Below are 19,826 nucleotides of genomic sequence, written 5' to 3' on the forward strand. Positions count from 1 at the left end.
TATATATATATATATATATATATATATAGAGCATCATTTTAAACATGAGTCAGCAGAAGAAATTGTTGTTCTACACGACAAACTGATCAACAATAAACTTAAACATGTAACTTTTATAAAGTGATATAATTGTATATAATTCTTTACAGTTAAGAGTTACATCATAAAACAATACAGTACAGTTATTGGTTGAGAAACACTTATCCTAATTATATTTCAAGTGAACAGAAAAAGTAGCAATTTCCTTTAAGAACACTCTTTGAACACTAATGCCAACAGACAGCCTCAACTGTGAATTTAGTGCATGCATGTTTGCTCATGGCTTCATGTGAAGGCTGTTGAGGCTGCAGGCTGTGTATCATGAAGACATCTCATCTCTAACTGGTCATACAGGAAACCAAAACTTTTGAAGATTAAACAAGATGTTAAAGAAAACTCAAACAGACACCTGTTGTGGACATTGAAGGAAGACACGTTTGAAAAGTGTGACTTTTGGCAGTTTTCTTTATTTGGGTCACCCAAATATAGATAATCTACTAATACAACAAAATAGGTAAACAATTGATCCACAGTTTTGAACTGCAATTTTCAAATTTGTTTTATTTTTTAACCCAAATAAGCATATGTCTGAAACTGATATTCATGTTTATTTATTTATTTACCACACAGAGAATAGCAGTGAAGCAGAAACTACCACTTGTTTTCACTTCTTTATATTCTGCCAATGACAGCCATGGCTATGATGTTTCCCAGAACTGATATCTTTTCAAACCCTGCCAGGAAACGTTACTTTCGGTAGCAATCATTTATGCTGGTGTGGCAATGCTATTTGGCAACCAACTGATCTGTGTTTAAGGTAAGAGGATGTCTTGGACCAAAGCAGTATTGCAGTACAAATCCTCGCTGGTGTCGCCTGATATGTGATTTCTAGCAGGCACACATTAGAGGTCGAAGGATGTCGTAAAGACTTCAGTTTATGTAAGTTAAGGAGTATTTCTTGGAGCAGGCCTGCACGGCTGCTCAGGCCCCCTGATCTCCGTCCTGGCTTCCCCTCTTATCAACATCTGGCTGTCAGTAGGAAGTCTCCGGACCGGAGACACATCTATTAGCCAAGTCAGACATAAAGTATTGCGAAATATATGCGCCTTGTCAAGCCTGCAAGAGAAGGATTTTTTTTTTTTTTTATTGCTTACTCTTCTTTTGGCTAGCTGCTTCTAACACCTCACCGAATACACTTCACTTATACTTAAAACATTCAAAAAGGCTCCTGTTTATTTTATTTGAGTTAAGTTCCGATCCGAAGTGTCTGGGTCCCGTTCCATCCTACCCTCACTCGTCTATAATGATTACTTTTTCAGTCGCTACCAGTCATTAATAATTTTGTGCCCCGTTGTAGCTGATATCGATGATGTAAGTGATACTATATATTATGCTTTAGAACTGTACAACCAAATATGCCATAAATATACTGTCATTGACACTGCAAAATACTATGACCAACATTTGCAAAAGCCACTCACACTGGTGGTGTCTATGACGAGGTCTTGGCCTAGTTTAAATCTTGTCTGTCAAAACAATCTTTATCTGCTTGAGGCAACGTGTGACCTCCTCTTATTGGGATCCCCCAGGGTTCTGCTTTAGGTCCCTGCTTCCTTATCATCTTAATGTTTCCCCTACAAGCACAATTCTGAGACTGATTTTGACTGCTATACAAATGCCTCTCTGAAACAATACAATCTAGACACTGCCCACACATTAACTTGCCCATCCAAGGCATGTAAAGAATGCCTTCAATCTTTTTTTTTTTTTTAACTAAATAACGCCAAACTGTAAAAAAAATTACATTCTCAAAGAATCTTAAAATTTAGCGTATGCCATTGTCTTTTTTTATTTTACATTTATTTTAAAAGCACACTTTCATCACCATTGTTTTTAGTTACCTGCTGATTCTATGGCTTCGATCTTGGTTCTTTGTTCATGTATGCAAGCGTTTTTTGTTTTGTCATTTCATCAAATTGTTTTTCATGTTTTATTGTAGATTGAATTGCACTTTGTAACTTGTTTTGAAAAGTGGTAGAAAAACTAGGGATGTCATCTTGGCAGATGAATTGGGATTGATTTATCATAGTTACATTTAAACCATAATTTTTTTCCTGTGTTAATCTAATCTCTAACAATGCGCTTTCTATATGCTGATAAGATCCATTTTAATTGACAGTTCTTTTTGTGCTTCCATTGTTTGGGGTTGAAAAACAAAAGGGCAATCACAGCCTGAAGTGGACACTGATTGGCTGTCATTGTGTTTGACATAATCTGACAGGCTCCTGTTTTAGCTTTGAAGGCGTGAATGGAAGAGTATATGAGAGATGCTGGTCCATTTGGTGGTAGATTTAACTTAAAAAGAAAAAAAAAACTCAGACGGCTCTTTTAATAAAGGAAGGAGCTTCCTCACCACAGAAGCAGCTCAAGTTCAGCCTACCAGACAAATGCAACGCAAATGCAGGCACCGCTAACAAAAGCAACAAACAAAATGCTAACGTAGCCAGCCAAAATTGAGAACAGCCCATGTTTGAGCAAGTCTGCAACGGACAGGATGGCCAATATTTCATTTTAATAGTAATATTTTCAAATTGTTTTGGTGAATGACAAAACAATACAACACGATTCCTTCTGACAGTTCAAACTAAAGGTTGCAGACTTGAGACTTAAAGACAATAAATGACTATGGCCATTTTTTTGTTTTTGTATATTATTCTTTTGATCTGCACCAATAACACAAGGTATCTAAAAAAAAAAAAAATCAGATCATTTAATTGCAGATCTTAATTGTTAATCTGTCACAGTTTTCTAATCTCTTGACAGCACATTCCCTGTTTTCAAAATTTCCAGCGCATGTATACAAATTGTGTGTCGAGACACTAGGTAACAGGTTTAAACTTGCAAAACAGTCATGGGATAGTGCAGGTGAGTTTCTACACCATGGCTGCCTTTAAAGGAAGACTTTCTGTGGGAGTGCAACTTTGCCCTTAGGGTGGGTTCGGGTCAGGGTTAGGGCTAGCCATTTGTTATCTCTTTAGTATAAGTATCAAGCTCGTTTCTGGACCGCAATGAGTGATTGCTTACATTGGCTCAAAAAGAGCTGATTCGAAGTTTCTTCATTTTTTCCTGATTCACTCATTTTTCAAAGACTATTTACTTTCTCGAAAGACATTTAAAGGAAATTCGGTCCCACAAAGTTTGAACCCATCATAGAAGCGTTGTCACCCTTGCGCTTTTTCCGTCGTATCGAGCTTTTTTTTTTTTTTGCTTGATCCCCCTTGCCCTTGTTCCCACTCCTGCCGGCTCTTCTTGCCCGCCACCCGTGTGTTTGCCCTGAACTCGGCCTCCAACCTGTGTGTCCTCTAACCACTTGACACTTTTACAGATTCATCCCCATCCCTTGGCAGACGGCACGCACTTCGCCCACGGGGCACAATGCAGCGATCCTCGACAATCAATGGCAGATAAATCAATGCTATCTCTTTTTTCCATGCCTCTGTTGCCATTGATTTTTTTTTCCCCCCCAGTTACTTTGCTGCGTGTGTAAAGTTTGCTCATTTAAAGTGTGTTCACTTTCAGGAACACATTTGAACAACACGAGGCTGTCAGCTCCAAGCCAGATGCTAATGTTAGAACTGGATGGGGCGTAAAAGGGCTTTATTTATGAGATGCAATGTTCAAACAGAGGCTAGAGTGGATTTATTGAATGGATTTATTGTTAGGCCTGGTTTTAATAGAGGCATGCCCAATCCTGCCTTGATTGGGAGCTCTTTTATTTTGATATCTTAACAGCAACAAAGCAGCGGCGCTTTGATCACAAGAGAGAAGGAGGCCCAATTAGCGTCGGGATTACTCGCATGTTGCTGTTTTAGTGAAAAGCTCATTGCTATCAAATACAATTTCATGTCCAATGTGCGGGCTCTGCGGCGTGTCACCAGCAACGATATCTGGGAAATGCACGCGCGCAGAGATATTATTTTGAAAGCTCCATTTAATATAGCCCACAGTAAATTATCTACTGTGATGTTTCGCTCGTCTCCCCCATAAATAATTCATTGTTTTTATGTGCCCTCATGCCGCCTTGGGGGATTGGAACAGCTGAGTGTTTTCACTACGTATTTGTGTCCAATCTTCTGTGTATTGGACGGGCTCTAATCAAACCACACTACACATGCCTTGAATGTTTGTTGAGTCATCTGCTTATCAGCTAATCAAATGACTTGTTTGCCTTCATGCCCGGCTCCCAGTGGCGCCCGCCCTTGATTGGCTCGTTTTCTATCGATTGTTCTTGTCTTTGATTTACGGTAAAGCCCCATGCCGTATGTAATAGGAGTGAAAACCGCGGGCTTTGTTATATGCTCGGCAGCGATGAGGAAGTAGACGGGATTGATATAGCATGGGCTTGGGCACTCTATTGTCTGAAAACGTTGCTGCCTTTCATCTTTTACTTTTCTTATGAAATACCATGCCCCCTGCAACAGGTGCCACTGTTCTCCGAAGAGCTGATGCCGTTGCGTGAAAGTACAATTCATAAAGACAATTTCAAAAGCAGACAGGCCAGCGTGGTGACATGCATCTATACCCGGCGTTGGGGAGCAATCAGATAGGGCAGAATTGATGACCTGGCTCACAATGGATTTCTTGGAGCGGGCTGCCAGACCGAGGTAATACTTTCAGGCTCTTATCAGCGCTGGCATAAGCTGAGTGCTGCATCACCCACTTCCCAGCGTCAGCTTATTATGAGTCCATGATGTGTGATTGCTTGTCCTTCCCCTTTGGGTGTCTGCGGTCCATTGCTGTGTTGGCAAGAGGATGATGATGAAGATGAAAAACGATGAAGGCCGCTTCTGACACTTCCTCTTCATTAGCTGCATTCACTCCACTGCATCAGTAAACTTTTTGATAAATTGTACTTTTCACAGTAATGCTGCATGCATGCTTTTTACCTCTATTTGAGTGTCATTGGTTAAAAGATACACTACTCTGTTACACTGATTTACGTTCCACTCACTTCGAGGTGAAACAAGTCCTGGATAATTTGATTGCCTCGTTTAAAAAAAATGTTCGAGGCATTTTTTTCTTGCCTCGGAGACCCGCTTATTAGTGTACACAAAAGAAAAGATGTCAAGCCAATGGCAACGACAATTGTTAATGCATGAGAGTAAAACACGACCGAAACACTGTAGGATCAGCTTCAAAATAAACCTTTGATTAACAAATAATACACACATGGGCTTGAATTCCTTGGTGTATGTTTTTATTTTATTATAGCGGTTGAGTGCTCCATATAGGCTGGCATCATTGATATAAATGACTGCTCACTTTGAGGTTGAAGAGTCTGACATAGTTGCCATTGATTGAGATCACAAATTAACAAACCACGCTGACTCAAATGCGTCTTTTCAGCCTGCAAATTTATTTCAAAGACCAAAGATTTATGGAGAGAGAAATGGACGATAAAAGTAGTGTGCTGCTAAGCACAGCTAAAATTTAAATGTCAAAAATGTTGATCATCAAAAATTGAGTCATTCATAATTATGTGGACATTATTATTTAGTTCTCTGTATGTGTAAGTATTTTTCACCGAGCAAAATTATTTTGATCTGAATAATCTTTATTCGATTAGAATTTTCTAGAGACCATCCGAATACTGAAAATACCCAATAGCTCCATTTCAAATTTTTGTCAAAACAAATGCATCCTTGCTTGTGCAATCTAATTTGGTTTGTCAAACAGCCTTGTTCTCCATTTTACCAATCAAACTGAGGTCAGCAATCAATCGTGTGGCCACACATGAAATTGTCAAAGTGACTCATTTCAATGAAACGGCAGAAATCTATGCGGTATTACCTCACAGATTAGTTCCAGCTCACATGCAGCTTGAAACTTGAGAAACATATATGGTCTAATACAGTGCTCTGTGGAATAAAAGCCTACCATACATGATTGTAAAATGCAAACCAGTCAGATCCATTTGAGTTATGGTTGGGAATGATCATTTCTGTAAATGTGGGTGAATCCACTTGTCAATGTTCAATATATTCAACTTAGTGTGTATAGAATTACATAATCATTTTTGACCTGTGACCCTGTACACTGGTTCACTTGTGTGAACAACAAAAACAGAAAAATTATTGTTGTGAATCGGTCTCAGTTTGTTATTTTTTTTCTTTCTTTTTAAGTGTTTTTTTTCTGTACCATGATATTTTGGGGCAATATATAAATTTGCATATTCTTTATGTTTTTTCTACTGGCATTCATGCTTTATAAAAATAAATGAATCATAGGTTGCTCACTGTTTACTTGAATTGTATTACTGAAAACAGTACTTATCCTTAATTATTTGGAGAGTTACTTTCTATTTTTACTTCACCCAAATAAACTCACAACATTTAGTACATCTGGTAATATTGAAGTACTTCTAAATGAAATCTCAGTCAACAAGTAAATGCAAGACTATTTTACTTTAAAAATACATATCCAAAGACTAAGTTGAGCGAGTACCAATGCTAGTGTTGGGTACTTTCTTGGAGGAGTTTTGTGATCACTAAGCACAAAATACAAATTAGAAGAACAGGAAATTGCCCGGTTATTCATTTATTTAAATAAAACAGGTACTTTCACCTTGTTGAAACCAGAGTACTATGCATTGCTATATGAATAATTTTGTGACAGGACAGAATAAAACGGAATTATTATCTTTGCAAAGGTAGCAACTCTTGTATTGGTTCTTATTTATTGTTATTGTTTCAAAACATACACGCCCTAATCCGCTACGCGGAGGGGAAATAAACGTCTGTTCTGTGAGATTCAAACAAGTTAATTTCGCGTATAGGTCAGGCTTTCATTGATTTGTATGATTGCGGTTGCAGAGCAGTCCTTTATTTCTCCATACGTATTGGGTCGGACTTGTGCTCTCCCCAATAAGGGATGTCACAGTTAACCTTTAAGTATGCTATCGAAAGATGGATGAAGTGCTGTGGAGGATAAAATGGTGATTAAAGATCTCAATTTGCATTGTGCCACGGCAATTAATATTAAAAGTATTTTCTCTTTTTTTGACGCCAGTAAACAACGTGGTTTCAGACGTCCGGACGCCATTCATTTCTATGGTAACACTCGTCAATTATCGTTGATTGGCTGAGCCGTGGGAATGTTTGTGTTGGCCGGCCTCACTGATTGGTCGGTGGGCGGTCTGCACAGCCTGACAGGCTGCAGCGTTCCGGGTTATTGTCAGTCTCAGCAGCTCGGCACCGAGGCAGGACCGCCGCATCCCGGAGCTGCCAGCCCTTTCATTCAATTTCAACCCCTTTTTTTTTTCCTTTTTTCTTTTTTGCCTCCCCCTCCCCTTTTATCGGTTCATGCACCAAAGAAAGCAGCCCGGGCTGAGGTCAGTGCACAAGAGCAGCCGGAAAACCACACTGGATGTGGAGGCAGAAACATCTCCGAGGCGAGAAAGTGACGGACCGTGCGGAGCCGGATCACCGGGATTTCTTTTTCCTTTCCCAATTAGCTTTTGAAGACTCTCCCTTTTCGATCTCAGTTTTAATTTGTGTTCAATGCGCCTTTCGCGCAGGATTGCCTGATTGTATTCTCGCACTTAAAAGCTCATTTTTGGACCACTTTAAACCGATGCGTAACAGCTGGGATCTTTGCTCTCTATCTCTTGGAATTGTGGAATACTGCGTTGCGCATAAATCAAGCACATAGCCTTTCCACTGACTGCCTGGTCGTTCGGAGATAACAGCAAGTGAAATAAAAAGCAAGGCAGGACCTTTCACCTCGCTCCGGAGGCGAAACGTCGACCGCTTGAAGCGCACTTTGCGGTGCGCAATTGCTTCTTCCGAGGACCTGTTTGTGCACCGTTTGCCCACTGCAAAAGAGAAAGAAATTTCACTCGGTCCGAGAAATTTTTGGAAAAAAGCCCGTCAAGTGTGGAATTTAAAGCGCTACGCGTGGAGGAGGAAGAGGATAAACTTGATCTCCGTTTGACATCGGCGCTGCTGGATTGGAGCAAAATGAAGCTTTTCTAATTGGAGCACACAGCTTGCTCGGTCATTTATAAATCTGCATGGAGCTCTAGACGGCACTACGGAACAATTTATGGTAAATATGGCTTTACATTATTCTAAAGTAATCCCTTAAGGACTCTCCCGCTTCAACGTCGATCGCACTGTCGGAACCTTGCACTCTGTCTCTGGGACGCTAACGAGATGTTAGTAAAAGCTGTTGGCTCGCTTAATGATGTCCCACATGGAAGCCCATTGTTGGCGTGTGTGTGTGCCACAATAAAAAGAGGTGTCGTAAAACGGACATGTTTGAATGGCTCCAGGAGCCACTTTGAAGTGTGATTGAACGGCTCCGAGGCCGGTACCGCTCCCGCTGCGGGCTGTGATCCAAACGTGCGAGCCTCTCACAGCAAATGTCTGCTGCAATTAGTGCTTCTTCACCCCGGAGTGTTAATGACATCCACTGCGCGTTTATAGTCCTCCTGCATATTACGGTAGGATTTTTACTGCAGACCTCGTAAAATTTACCCGAGATGTGCGTCCAACTGTAAAACTTTTTCCTCCCAAGGATGATGGGTAGCTTCTGTGTGTGTGTCCTCTTCAGGCAGACACACACACTCACACGCATGTAAACACCGGTTGATATGGACTTTGGGGTTTTTTTCTGTTTGAATGGTAGTAATTCAGGTTTTTTTTTGTCTCCTGTGAACTTTGAACTTCATATCCACACGCATATACAAACACGCACACACACACGCGCACTTGATTAGGTATCCTTACCTGCACTTCACTCTTATGGCATATAATATGCTGATAAGTTGTTTATATGGAGTGGTTGTAACAGCACTGCAGATGTGTTGCCAATGATTTAGTTGGCTTGCAGCCTTGAAAAAGTGCAGTTGGAGTCAAATTAATTGCCCATAAAGTATGGAAGTACCAGTCATATACTGTAAATAAGACACAAGGAACTACTAAATGTGCGTTTGATCAAAGTAGCTATTTTCGGTTAGTACAAGTGTACTTAATAAAGTGTCCGGTGTGTGATATGATTTTCGCTGACCGTGTAGCAAAAAGCTCTGCGCGCAGTGTTTTAACATTTGTCATTGCAATGTGCTGTATCTCACCGACTGGAGTCAACCTGTCTCTCTCCCGTCGACAGGCAGCTTGCTGAATGTAATATGCCCAATTCCCCCCGCCCTCCCTACCCTGCATCTCAGCCAGGGCACCTGCCATGGAGCCTTCCTGGCTGTATTGAATAAAACATCCAGTGATGTATGAGGTAGGGGGCTGCACCCGAGGGGGCACAACTGCCTCATTTACTTCCTCCACTCTGCGCCTCTGACCTGCTGAGCAAATTGTGCTCATATTAGCTCTGTGGCTGCTCCTCACCTAAACAAATAGTCTTCCCAGCATAATGCTTGTCTTAACTCAACGTGATGGTTAGACGAGGCACCGGAAAACAGCGTGACAGAGAAGCTTTAATATCTAGGTCACTGAATTACCTTTCTGGAGTTTCTTGGGTTTTTTTTCCCCCTCTTTATTCTCTGACTTGCTTTTGAAAGCTTCTGTTATTTTCCTCTCACTTTAGACCTTCAAATGTCCTACCGCAGGCTTTACCTGCAACTCATGTCTCATTTTGCTTATTTTGTGTGATTTTAAGAAACTCCGTGGAACCATGAGCTTCAACACCAGCCATTCCAGGGATGCCGGTCAATTTATCATTTGTTTCGATTGAAAACAATTTATTTCCGTAGAAAATGATGGACATGAAAATGATCCTATCCATGGTCAAAGAGTTCCCTTCTGAAAGCCTTTTTTGTAACCGTAAAGTCACTGTAACAAGTAAGAAGGAGTAACATTGTTACTTGCCATTGACGTTAAAAAGAAATTCACCATGGTATCATTTTTGTAGCGCTTGTAGAAGGCGTTCATCAGCTTTTCTCAAATCACACCAGTGTAAAATTCAGCAAACTAGATTGCAGTAACACTTAGGAACAATAAATTAGGCTTTCTCCCCCATGGACAGACAGAAAAAGAGGACTGCTCGATTGAGGCAAACATGTTCCCAAGTGCCGTTGTATTGTTTCCACACTCTTGAGCCTCTTATATTACACTGGCCGCCGCTTTTGATTGCAACCAGAAAACAACCGAGGTTTTTTTTTGTTGTTGTTGTTGCTGCTTGTTTTGGAGACAGGCAATGGACATGTTGCAAAACTGATCTCAAAATAAAGGTTTTTCACGTCAACACCGAAAACCTTATGCGAACGACTGCTAATGACCGCATGGCTTTTGTTTTAGGATGTTGGACACAACGGCTTTGGACAGTATTTATAATAACCTCACTGAGACATATCCGTTCTCTAAAATGCTCAACCTGAATGTTAGCTTGCTAGCCTAAGTATTATAAATATGCTTTTGGAAAAGGACAAGCTGTTGGTGCGCACACTTCACACTTACCCAGCATGCAATCCTTGTGGCACGTTAGTGACCCATGGTGCAGACCGGACCTCTGCTTTTGGGCCACAGTTGGCTGTGTGTTTTTATACACGAAACACCCCATATTAAAGCGGGCAAATAAGCATTACAAAGTGACAGACAATACATTGATCACTCATTTTATTTGAGGGAAGAAGCAGCAGCATAAGTGCTTAGCCCGAACGCTAAAACAACAAATAAAAAACGCCATCCATATGTGCATAGCGTACCATCTCATCCCTACAGTGCGATATCTGTGACTGGTGATTGCATATTAAATGCACCCTAAGTACGCCATCTGTATAATTTGCCCCACAACTCCTTAACAATGCTGCAATAGAAGCAAATCAAAAATGAAATCACATCTGCTATTCATTAGGGCTGTTTGCTACCATTGAGAATTTCTGAGCAAGGCACCAACTAAATTAGTGCGCTAAAAAAGGCCTTTTCTTAAATTACACATCAGTTTGATTGATTGATAGTTTTGGCGCCTTAACATATTCTGTGCTTATTAATGCAGCTGCCTGCAGTGAAAACAGAGCGGCAGTCTTGAATATCATTTAAGTTGCTGAGGTTTAATTTCCTGCTCTGTGTATTAATCTCTTCTTTAATCCTTGCATGGTTTGATTGTCTCAACACCTACCCGGAGGCAGCCAATCTCATTTTAGCAATTAAGATGACTAAAATAGTCGCAACTTGAGTGCGTGTGCGAGTGTGTGCGTGTGCACTTTTTTACGCTGATTAATAACATTTAGGACCGATCTGTTTTCCATACATTCACTAGGCGTTAGACATCATGAAAAACAGACTGCGTCTTTGAACCAGACAGGCAGAAGTATATTTTTTAACTAGCAAACATCAGCAGACACTTCAAGCCATATTTCCTTTCCAAGCCGCTCATTAGACTCTTGATCAAAGTGCTTAATTTCCTGAAAAGTTTCACGTGCAGGCACACGAAAGACACATCCTGTCTTTCTCGTGCATCCCACTGACTGCTACATGATTTAATATAACCTCCACTGTCCTGATTATTGCACTATCCACAATATACACAGACATGAAAAGGCATACAACAAAAGCATTACTCACTAATCATCACTGCGGTGGGACCAACACACCCTTCAACCAGTCATTGCAAATGAGGCGATGTGTGGAGAAAATGGGATGTGACATTACATGGATGGTTGTGTGTGTGTGTATGTGTGTGAAGGTCTTCTCTGCTCAGCTGCAGGGGCAGAGTCAGACTGACATGACATTGTTGCCTTGTTGTGTAGTTAGCAGCAATACCTCCGCAACGATATCTATTTTAGCATCGGATGCTTGACCCCACGCGCCCACCACGGCTGTACCCAGCGTGTCAGACCGGTTCCTCGTATTTTCGGCCCCATCTGCTGGTGTTTCCGGGATGTCGGGGTCAAATGATGGTTCCCGGCTACTCCTAGTGAAGCATGTTTTAATCGGTTCTGATGTCATAATCACAAGCTTTTGTGAGCCAATTGAAAAGCAGTGTCAAATGACGGGTTCAGTGGTGTAGAACTTTGCTTTCCTCATACCAAGATGTTTTAGGTTTAGGTGACCACTCAGCACAGTTATACAGCACACCACTATATTATCAACCTTCTATTGCATTATTGGGCAAAGAACCTAAGTTCAGATGGACGTGACGTCATGTCTGCTGGCCCATACTTCACTGTAAGGTAGCAGTGGCGCATGTCCAGGGACTTTGAGGCCTTCTGTGCTGACCTGAATAATATCAGAACCTCTGACCTACATTTATATCTTAGATAAATTGTTATTGGCGTTCTTGCTTAAGGATCATCCGCCCACATGTCCATCAGCACGTTCACACACATGTTGCTCACGACAGACGCCAGTGGGTCCCTCCCCAGTTTTCCCACCGCCACCCCTGTTCTCTCATTCTGCCAGGCTGAATGGAAGTCACGTCCCAGCAAACATCTAGGTTAATGTGTAGCCTCTAATACTGAAAGGTTAAGGTGAGCTGATGCATTTTTATTGTCTAAAATAACCCATGTGCTTTTTCATATGCGGTTAATGAGTGCAACACGAGGCCATGTGTGTCCTTCATGGTACAATCTAACCCAAAGGGCTAATTATTAGACTCCAAGGTAAGCACTCATACCAAAAATGTGTAAAAGTCTTGCGTGGAGGTCTGTGAAAGCTGCACCTTTGAAAGTAGCACCTCATCGACTCTTAAAGGAGCAATGATGTACTTTCCTGCATGGTTGATAGCTGTGCATCTCAGTTGGCTCCTCGCCCCCTCTGAAAGTGGCAAGGGCAGGCGTGCTCCTTCCAAAGTGTTCCTGGCTGAAGGATAAAAGCAAATCTGACACGCTCCCCAACTGTGAATTTGCTCTCCTTAAAAACAATGCCTCTCCTGCCTTCCTCATGCTCACATTGATTTGTTCTGGGTGACAGTGCGGGCTGCTGTGAAATCACCCCGGCGTCATTGATCTCAGCGAGAGCAGGCGAAGCTCAAGGAGTCTGGCGACAGTGAGCAACATGGGAAAATCCTCCGCGTGCCCTCTTCAACCCCGACCACTATACCGCAATGACGGTCTTGGCCGCTATCAGATGGGCCCCCGCCGTTGCTCTCCAGCTACTGTATCTCGGTCTCGGCTGCGCTTTGATGTATTTTGCGGAGGCCCGTCCGTGCTGTTTGATTCACCATTGTGCCTCACTGTGTTTCACACTATCTGGCGAACTCTTTATTGCCACTGTTTTCCATGCCAGAAGCAAGGCTCTTCTTTTTTTTTTTTTTTTTATCTCATGCAGGCCTCTGATTAATCTCCCCCCTCTATGCTGGTGTACTTTAATCTTGAATGGTAGATATCTGATTCTCCTCGGCTATTGAGGAAGATCAAACTTTAATGGAACAAGGAACTGCACACCATCCTAATCTCCATCTCCCTGCATTTTGGCCGGCCGCTCTCCCCCTCAGGCTTTGTGTCTTTGTGCAGAAGCAGGAAATACATCAGACAGATAAGATATTTTCTCTTTATGCTTTCGTAATTTATTCCCTATTGACAAAAACCACCAATTTACATCTATGCGCTCTGATTACCTGATTGAGGGAACAGCGAGCGAGAGAATGGGGAATTGCCTGACTTTTTAGATGATATTTTGTCTGTAATTAGTGAGTTGACTTCATTTTTCTTCATGTACAATCAATACCTTCAAAAACACATTTGCCACTTGCTGTTGACTGAAAACAACGCCGCTTACTTAAGGCTCAGGCAGCAACCAATCACATTTCTGCTTGCAAATATCACATGACCAAATAGGTATTGGGTGGGCCTTGATTGATCGTTATTTAAGGCCTAAGCATACTGCAAATCAGAGAGCACCATCCTTTTTTTTTTTTTTTTTAAATTGAAAGCTACATTTTTGGTTCTGAGTAATAGGATGAGCGACCAGTTTAATATACACTTTTAAAATGACAAATTTGCCCAAAGTGTCTGTCATAATGTTATTGTTAAGGATCACCGTTTTTTCTGCACTATAAGGCACACCCTCAATGAATGGCCTATTTTAAAATGTGTTTAATATATAAGACACACTGCATTATAAGGCACACAGAATAGAAGCCACCGTAGTTGCTGGGGTTGCATTAAGCATCCACTGGATGAAGTTATGCTAAAGGGAATGTCAACAAAACAATCAGATAAATCAGTCAAAAGACATTATGGTTATGATAAAGACAATCATAAATTAGGAATAAAGATGATTTGTGGAAAGTACTAACTGAAGAATGGGGGAAAAGTACCTCTTGATTACATTAAAAGACTGTTTGGATCAATGCCAAGATGAATCAAGAGTTTCAAAGCATGTCATTATGATTCAAATAAATCTTACACTTACATTTTACAAAATCAAATTGCAACTGAAAACCTTACAATATTTAGTTTTGTTGGTTTATATACAGTTTCTGCATTCATTTATAAATTGGTGCTTTCTTTTGCAAAAACTTGCATATTCTGTGCCTTGTCCACATTTAAATTAATAATAAGAATAATAATAATAAAAATGTGGGCATATATAGCATATCAAAATTTCAAACAACGTGTAATAACAATTTAATTGTAAAAACTACATTTATAACTGAAAAACAAGGATAAATAATGAAAAATTGACATGGTGATTAAGTGTTTTTATTTTTTCATTGCCCAAAAATGGAAACCCTAGGTCTATGCACTATATAAGGCGCACCGGATTATACGGGGCCCTGCCAGTTTCTGAGAAAATTGAAGGCTTTTATGTGCGCCTTATAGTGCGGAAAATACTGTAATGAATGTTATATCCGTTTATGTGAAGACATGGATCATTTTAATGATTTTAGACAATCATTAAAAAGCTGCAGTAAATATATATAAATGAAGTGTACAATGTAATGTAAATCTAACATATGTACAGTACAACTGTAAAATTCCTAGAAAATCACAATGCTATCATTTGTAAGCTATTTGCAGAACAGGCCTGCGGGTTACTCAAGTCGTCATCAGGAGCTACCTGGTGCCCAAGGGGACAGAGTTGGTAACCCCTACTTTAGATTATGTCATTTTCAATCAATGGCAGGTGGCAGAAAGTGAAAGGTATTCTTTGTACATTAAAATGGATGTATTTATCACATTCATTATAGAAATAAAATTTACTTTGTACTGCTGCAAATTGCTATTAGGTAAAGTAACCAGTCATTGTGTCCTGTATGTCATTAGTATAGAAAAAAAAAAAAAAAAAACTAGTACTGTCAAACGATTACATTTTTTTTTAACGCATTAATCTCCAAATTGTCCTGAATTAATCATGATTAATTGCATTATTCATCAATGGTTTTCTACATAGCATTAAACAGATCTAGGAATTAATTATCAAATGATTTTTTTCAATGCCTTTTAACATTTAAATGAATCTCCAGCGTGGCTACTTTAACTTTGACAGGCAGACAAAACTCCAAAACATTTCCAGGTACTTTAATGGGCTTTAATTGTGCATTGACATCCAAAAGATGTGAACTACCTGTATTCTATAACAGCCTGGAGCTGCATGGATGCATCAAGGTTTGATGTCTTTGATAATACTGCAGCAAGTATATTTCCTCCTGTCACTTGCTCTGTATCGCCAAATAACAGGCAGCATTATGCTGACCAGCGTCTGCGGCGTTGCTGGCTGCTTGCATATTATATTGTTTCAAATGCGTAACACTTATTCGCTGTCACACCTCCCACAGACCGTTTGTGTCCGTGACAAAAAGAGGCCATTACCCGACTGTAAGGCGCTCGCTCCAAAGTAATGAAATTTTCACCGACTGCAGAAAACAGTGTTGTCTGGTCTGGAGTGTAATTGCACAAGCCACCTCACAATTTTCTCCCCAAAGTTGAGCGTGAATGCGATTTAATAAAACCCCGGAGATTTGTATCATTTATTGGCACCGGCGCCGATAAAACCCAAAGTCAGTCTACAAGGAGAATGACATCTTCACTAGACAGGGGCGCATTTACATATCTGAATAAGGCCGGCGCAAGTCAGCTATATTAAGCTCCAGTTTCCTACATCTAAATGATGGAGGAGCCTGGAATTCCCATCTTTTTCTCCCAGCATGTTATATGTGTCAAGGAAAGGTTGGAAATCTAGATGATATTGAACCCTGAGGCCAAAGAGCCTGGGTGCCTGCTTCCACTCACATACAAAAACATAGGAACATTGACACGAGGACATGTATTGCACACACACACCCTCCTAGCCCTGTTTTATTACCTCCCGCCTGCCGCTGGAATTGCTTTCCTCCCTCGAGTGAGCCAGGCAAAGCCGGCTTTATTGTGTTAACCTATTTGTGTGTCAAGAGCGATTGCGGCGTTCTTTATCTCTGTTTGTATTCGGACGGGGAGACAGCAGAGAGGGCGAGAGAGTGGGGAAGGCGGAGAGCGAGAAGTGGGGATGTGGTTCCGGGGGGGGGGGGGGCGCACAGGAGCCACCCACACAAGCCTCTGGAGCTAGACGGATGGCCGGTCACCTCGCTCCACTCTGGAGGATAATGACTGGTTGCTTAGCAATAAACCTCTCCATATCCACTTCCTGACTTGCATCCACAGTAATCACTTTTTTTCTTCCCAAATAACACTTCTATATTTTATGATAATCAGGCAACTGACATCCATTAAAAACTGCCTAATAGCACTTTACATGCGCCGTATTTAGGACGGGTCTAATCTGGTCAGTTCACTTTCAACTCCGGTTTACATTAGCTTTGCATAAATACTTGTTTGTCAGCAAGTGCTTATATGCACATTTGCCTGCAGTTAGTGGAGTTTGACCGGGATTACTGCGGGCCATAGCGATATAGTATATCCCTCCAGGTCCCTGCTGTTTTGCAACCTTTGATCTCTGCAAAACCTGACCGCTCACATATCCACGTTCACGCGCTCGTCGCGCGACCACAAGCAATGAGAGCGTCCCTCTTGTGAGCTCTCACTTTTATTAACATTTTTATTGACTAAAACAAATTGCTGACCTTTAGTGGCATGAGGAGTGACCTAGCCTGCTTGGAAAAAAGTGAGCAATCTATCTGTATCTGTAGCGGGTCACGACTTTTTTTTAACTTTGAGCTGCAGCAGTGGAATTTTTGACAACCAATCGATTATCATTTTGAACGTTTTAGATAGTCGATTGATCGTTCCGAGACCTAATTTAATATTAAATTGGCCAAATCCTCAGAATTTTAGCCTCTTGCCATTGCGCAATCACCTATTTCTGTAGTCCTCCATCTTAACAGACGTATTATCTTTTTGTTGAATCAAAAAAATCATTTTTGCCCTCTTTTTCTGACATTTCTCGGCCAAACTAGATTTTATGTTATTACACTGTAACTTTCAAATAACATTCTGTTTTTGAAGTAAGTATTTTTTTTCAAAATCCAATTAATCAATAAAATGATTGACAGATTAGGCAATTATTAAAAGTAATGGTTAGCTGCAACCCAAATAAAATGTATATAGTTTCAACATAACCTCAATTTATGCTGTCTTGCATCACAGGAAGTGTATCCATCCATCCTGTATCGTAACTGACTATCCGCACAAGGGTCGCGGGCGTGCTGGAGCCTCTCCCTGTCCGGTAGGGGAGGTACACCCTGAACTGGTTGCTAGGTAGGGGACACAAACACTAACAACGATTCACACTCACAAACGCAACCAAGAACAAATTGCATGCATGGTAGACATATTTGACACCCTAAATTGTGTCCAATATACCTAGGATGCATGTTTATGAAATGCGAGAAAAAAAACAAGAGTATCTGGAAGAAAACCCTCACAGACACGGGGAGAACCTGCAAACTCCACACAGGAAGGCCTTTTAACTGTAAGGTGGACGTGCAAACCAGTGTACCACCATGCCACCCATCACAGGAAGTCACTTCTTGGTAAAGCATTGACCACTAGCCGTCCCTGTAAAGATACTTTGACGTCATTGGCAATTACTGCAAGTACTGACTTTTTTAGAGTATTTTTTTTTTCCTTATTTTCAACCCCCGTGTAAGGGGGATCGGCTTATAACCGCAAGGGATATAAACTCAAAATAGACCTTTTTTTTCCCCCCACATACCTGTTTTTGAATAACATCAAATTGGCTTCACAAGGCTTAAAAAGATTAGATATATCTCTAATTCGACATAGTATGCACCCGTGTTAGAGCGTTCGCACAGAACGTCAAAGAATACACTTTGGTCAAGTGCGGCCTTATTGCCTCTTTGTTGTCAACGAGGCCGCGTGGATCATTTTTCCAGTGAACGTTGACACATTATGAAAAGGAAAAGACTGCTTGACTTGTCTACTTTAGCCCTTGGGTGTGTGCTTGAACAAGCCGACGCGGATTTCGGCAGGCGTGGGGGAGAAAAAGCAAAGGGCAACGTTCCACGATCTCTGATCTCACAACAGTCATCACTTGGGTAAAGAAAGCTTCAGCAAAGCATTTCTGGAGATCTCCATTTCAAACAAATTGGACAGGTCAGAAGATGAATACCCGTAGAAGAGTAACGAGGATGTTTGCGCAAATGACAAGCAGAAAGGAGAGCATGTCTGGGAGTTAAATGGGAGAAGCTATTTGGCGCGTCAGACAGTAACGATGACTTTTAGGGCTTTTCGGCAAATTAATATTCAGCCGAGTCAAACATATGAAGTATTCAATCTTCAAATTATTTTACTGTTGCAACATTAGTTTCAGCATTTGCGTCCATTCGCACTCGTACATTGCCTTGCTCTTGTCTCTTTTCCACACCCACATAACAGCAACTGTATGTTTTTCGATAGACAATGAAGAAATGCAACCAAAGGTACAGTAATTTTGTCATTTTAATGACAAGCGTCATGTATCATAATTGGACAGCTATGATCTATGTAATCACTTAAGTCAGGGCTAGACTTAAGATGGCGTTTATGTCAAAGTCACCCAAATTGAAGTAAAAAAAAAGGAGGGGTCGATTTAAAGCGAGATCGACTTGTACTCGGAGAAATACGCTAACGTATTTGTATTCTTCAACATACAAATTGTGACAAGTAGAACAATTCACTGCCAGCCCAATTATACTTGATGTCTATAGCCGTCAACGGCAGCAATTGAGTTAAAGATTTAGCCAATTATCCTCTCTCATTTTTTCAAATACACCCTGTCCTTTCTTCTTTCCTGGAATTTTCTGTGAAGTCCATATTAAAGTTGTTTATGCTGATAAATAGTCACAAGATTTCAAATGGACCTCATGGAGTGAATTAAATGTTTCAGCTGATGCCAAGTATCCTGTTTAGTGTTCGTTTTTTGGATTGACAAATGACAAATCGCGTTGAAAATCTGTGTCTTTTCCTGGATACTTTTTAAACCGTGTTAGTGAAGTCTGTTGTGCACCCATCTGTACGTTTTGTCTAGCCTCATTTTCTCATTCGGGCTCATGCACCGCTGGTGAAAGTGACAGCTTTGCACGTCCTGGGAACTTCACACACATAAACCAAACATGCGTCGTTATGCCCCCCTTCAAATTTCCACACCATGCTTCTATGCCTACGTCTATCGGAACAGCTGTCCAGCTGTCACAGCAGCCAGCCAGTCAGCCTCTCCAAGGCAACATCTGTAGAGCGGGAATGCACAAGGGCAGCTTGTCGCTCTCAGCTTGTCCCCAAAGACCGTGGAAGTGTGTCATGCCTTTTGGCTGCACGTCGCCACTGGCCACATCCAGCGTTTGACTGCCTCTGCTTTTAACATTATCAACTCATTTTAGCCACTTAAACAGGCTTGCTGAGA

The 19,826-nt window shown here is 41.1% G+C and overlaps 1 protein-coding gene and 1 long non-coding RNA gene across 3 annotated transcripts in view; both read left to right on the forward strand.

The window, feature by feature from the left end:
• Nucleotides 1-4,317: 4,317 nt before the first annotated feature.
• On the forward strand, nucleotides 4,318-6,339 carry LOC148429836 (uncharacterized). The gene is made up of 2 exons (XR_015866100.1): nucleotides 4,318-4,703; nucleotides 4,849-6,339. It is a non-coding gene; the product is annotated as an uncharacterized LOC148429836 (long non-coding RNA).
• A 960-nt stretch (nucleotides 6,340-7,299) lies between these two features.
• The window catches only part of fam222aa (family with sequence similarity 222 member Aa), a 56,810-nt gene continuing 44,283 nt past the window's right edge, over nucleotides 7,300-19,826 (forward strand). Inside the window, exon 1 of one of the 2 annotated variants that reach the window (XM_088419059.1) lies at nucleotides 7,300-8,145. The gene's annotated coding sequence lies outside the window, so the exon portion shown is untranslated. Of the gene's footprint in view, nucleotides 8,146-17,466; nucleotides 17,684-19,826 lie in introns of those variants that run through there. The other variant, XM_088419062.1, reaches the window with a different exon arrangement.

Source organism: Hippichthys cyanospilos, chromosome 1, assembly GCF_059441005.1.
Source record: "Hippichthys cyanospilos isolate Australia breed blue-spotted pipefish chromosome 1, RoL_Hcya_1.0, whole genome shotgun sequence".
Lineage (NCBI taxonomy): Eukaryota > Metazoa > Chordata > Actinopteri > Syngnathiformes > Syngnathidae > Hippichthys > Hippichthys cyanospilos.